A 4,109-nucleotide genomic window follows, 5' to 3' on the forward strand; every position below is an offset into this window, starting at 1 on the left:
CATTTCTCTCAGTTTTTGTGTTTTGGATATGTGAGTGTTAAAATTAGTGATTTTAATGCATTAAGAGAAACTCAAGCTCAATTTTTAGCGGGGTTTTGACCTATGATCATTTAGAGTAAGATATAGGAACTATTTCCCTCTTTTCTTCTAATTTGTATGAGAATCTAGTATGAACAATATGAAATTTTGAATGAAATTAGATTGAGTATAGTTGTTTGGTTGCTTGGCTTGGTTGGAGGTGATTGAGGCTTGACTTGGTCGGGAAAGGAGATTCAAGAGGTTGGAACCGCCGTCAATTAAAGTACGGGTTTCGGTTTTAAGTAATCATTATGTAATGCTATGTGAAATTCTAAGCTAATTGACTTTAGGATATTGTTGAATTGATGTTGTTAATGTTAATGATTTAGTATGAATGTGTGAAATTGAATGTTGGTTTGCATGTTGAATAAATTTTGGGACAGAGGCCATAATTGAGAAAGTTATATCCTTTGGTGATATTGGTAAAATTGACATTTGTGATATGTTGGTTGAGATTGGAAGTCTTGTAAATGATGTGTGAATGTGTAATTGGGATGATTAATTGTTAGTTTTTGGAGGAAATTATGTAAGATTTTAAGTCATGATTTTGATTAAGAGTTATGATAGGTTTTATAAACGAAAAGGTGAACGTGATATTTGATTTGATATTAAGAAAGATATAGAAGGAGTTACGAGTAAGATGAGAGAGCACGGCGTAGACTTGAAATTTGGTTAAGTTTATGAGTTGTGCAAGAGAATGAGGAAGATGAATGAGTATTTAAATCGACGTTAAATGGTACGGAGTTAGTTGAAGAGTGTAAGACCCGGTCAATTAACGGCTAACTAATCCATAAAATGAGAATTTATTCTAGAAAGCCAAAAATGTTATTTTTATGGCTAAATGTGATAGAGGAGATTGAGACGAGAATTTCGGTACCAATTTTATAGAAATCGGACCAAGATTGGACCGAACGGGCCAAACCGGACCAACCGGACCCAAAGTGGGCCCTTGGCCCAACATAACTAAACCAAAACCCTAGTTTTCAGCACTCTCTCTCCTCACACAACACCAAATTCACTACAAGAAAATAAGCTTTCTGCCACGCTTTTAAAGCGTGCCGAAAAGTGCTAAAAAGGGTGCCGATAGCTTTTCGCCACGCTTTTTGAGCTATCGGCACGCTTTTGAAAGGGTCACATCTGCCAGCGTGCCGGTTGCTCTATCGCCACGCTTTTGTGGATCTATCGGCACGCTTTCTTTTTGGCCACGCTTTTAACTCTTGCCACACTTAAAAGCGTGGCCATAGGTGACCTTTAAAAGCGTACCGAAAAGTTCACATATCGCCACGCTTTTAAAGCGTGCCAAGAAAGTTGGTTTTCAGTACACTTCAAAAGCGTGCCGATAGGGAAATATACGGCTACGCTTTTCAAGCGTGCCAATAGCATGATATATGGCTATATTAATGACTAAAGAAGATATGGTTACGATTATAAAGCGTGCCAATAGCACTAGGCCATTCCATACCACTTTCAACATTGGGAAAGCCAGCATAATCAACATTAAATAACCAATCATTATGCAAAAACTAAATCATGTTATTAAAATAAACTTTATATAAAAAGAAAAAAATAAACTTGGCCAAGAAAATTGAAAAAAATCAAAAGAAAAAAAAAAAATTTCACTGTGAAGTCATCACTTTGCAAAGTAAAATTTACAACATCTAAATCACACTTCAGCTGAGTGTACAACTTCATCTAGGACTTCATGATTCCATATCTAACAGAACATTTGAAGTAGTTATTATATTCACCATCTGTCAATATCACAATCCGCAAATAGCTCTCTTTGTTCCCAAAAACTCCGAAGATTCAACTAATCTACATAAAGAAATCCAAAAACAAATAAAGATGCATTATTTTAGAGACTGTTGTTGAAGAGCATCTTTTGTTCTTGTTTTGATCCTTCCACAGCTGCCGTTGCTGCTGCTGTTATTGCAGCCGCTGCTTTGTACATGATGAGTTTCTGAATGACAAAGTTATTTGAATTAGTCCAAGAAGAAAACAAGTAGGACCTTTTGCTAGTTAAGACACCAGGGTTTATGCACAAAAAGGAGAAAATTATATACTTACCTCATTAGGTTCTTGTAAAGAGTACGAAGCATTAGTGTCTTCCAGAAATTTCGAGACAAGAATTCCAAGACCATGCCCTCTGTCTCCCAATTTCTGTTTTCTCATTTATAAGTTAGTTCAAATTGTCCCAAAACATCACATTGTGGTCAACCAATATAATTAAGTAATGAACTATGTAGTATTATATCATGGAGTAAAAAATCAAGAGAGGTGGTCAGATACCTTGAATGCATCTTCATCGGTTCTATCATCTCCAATATAAACAGGAAATACATCACTACAGTTGGCAAATCCTGTTGAAAGCAATTAATTAATGTACTGTTTAATAAAAAAATAACCTTGAATGAATAAATTAATCCTAAAAGGAGATTAACTTATTAAATTCTATGTTCAGTATCAACCATTACTTAATAAAGTAATATATCAATTAAAAAAAGAATAAATTAGAAATAACATAATACTTGTACTGGAGTTAGATCAAAAGAGGGACGAGCATCACTCTCTCTCCTCTGTGCAGACACAACAATACAGACCTTTGCCAAGCCATGTTGTTGATCCTGTCACAAACTCAAAAGCTCAGTTGTAACAAAATAAAACTGCCCATAAATGGAGATTGAGCTTCAAATTTTTGAACTGCAAAATAATAAAAGAACTGAAGGACAGAAATCATGAACTTGAATTACTGACTAGTTATCCTTCGTTGCAGCATCTTTCATAGTAAACTGAGCTGAACAGAGATCTCTAGCAACAGAAAAAAAAGGGAGAAATATCGATCCAAATAAAGCAATAAATGACGGCAAATTTTATAATAATAAATAATAAGACAATTAGAGAAGATTGCAAAGAACAAAAAGAAAATGACAAACATTAAAAAAACTGAGACTAAATAACAGCAAATTTTATAATAATAAATAATAAGTTGGCATAAACTTGTGAGAGTTTTAGCATTTACTATTTTGGAACATTTTGAGATGCTATAATAATAAATAATAATACAATAAATAAACCCCCCATTTAGTATTTCTTTACCAAAAAATTAAAGAAAAAAATTAGAAACCATTCCAATAAGCAATTTACATCATAACCAAACAAAATAATAAATGATCATATCCCTCAAACCTTGTATCAAGTATCTGTACTATTCGAATAATGTTTTCCCAGCAAAAGAAGCACCAACATCAGCAGACAAATTTTCCCCTTTGGTCAAATTTGCTTTGATCTAGTTTACAACATCACTAAACTTTTCCTGAAACAGTTCAAGGATTTTCCTAGAAAACACATTGGTATACCAGACAGCAGCTGACAGAATTTATATCTTTATCAGTTTTACAAAGGGCATTTGTGAAGAATACAAAAATAGAAGAATTTTTATAGGAAGGATAAAATCTGAGTTTCCAATGGCATTAAATACATAAAAGTTCACTTTCTCTATAAAATCATTTCCCTTTTGTATTAGTAAAATTCTCTCTATACCAAATCATATCCGCAGAGAACACATTAGGATAAAAAGTAAAAACATATATCCAGGCCCAAAAAAAAATGAGTATGAACAGGGGATACTTATTTGATTAAGGTCAAATACTTAGCTTCCTACCACCAGATTATTGCAAAATTACAGCATTTAAGCTAGGAAATAATTTTCTTTTGATGAAATGCAAAACTTCCGATATTGAGATTGATCAACTTAATATCGATTGTTTGGTGTGTATAGGAACCAGATGGCGCCTCGTGGACGCGGTAGAGGCCGTGGGAGAGGACATACGAATGCTCGTGCGCCAGAGACTAACCCTAATGACCCGGTGAACTTTATGACTGTGTTGGAGAACATGGCTGCTGCTATGCAAGCCACTGCTGAGGCTCTTGGTCAACAGATGAACAACCATGGTAATGACGGAGGTGGAGTTCAGGGCCCGATGACACTGGCGAACTTTTTGAAGGTTAATCCACCTAAGTTCAAGGGAACT

The 4,109-nt window shown here is 34.6% G+C and overlaps 1 long non-coding RNA gene across 2 annotated transcripts; it reads right to left on the reverse strand.

Moving 5' to 3' along the window:
• On the reverse strand, positions 1,693–3,408 carry LOC107621863. 2 transcript variants are annotated; one of them, XR_002356137.1, is made up of 6 exons: positions 3,265–3,408; positions 2,833–2,886; positions 2,607–2,702; positions 2,368–2,438; positions 2,146–2,238; positions 1,693–2,038 (listed from the first exon to the last, which is right to left on the reverse strand). It is a non-coding gene; the product is annotated as an uncharacterized LOC107621863 (long non-coding RNA). The 2 variants fall into 2 exon arrangements; XR_001615969.2 differs by having other exon boundaries at positions 2,833–3,408.

This window comes from Arachis ipaensis, chromosome B10, assembly GCF_000816755.2.
Source record: "Arachis ipaensis cultivar K30076 chromosome B10, Araip1.1, whole genome shotgun sequence".
In the NCBI taxonomy this organism is placed as follows: Eukaryota; Viridiplantae; Streptophyta; class Magnoliopsida; order Fabales; family Fabaceae; genus Arachis; species Arachis ipaensis.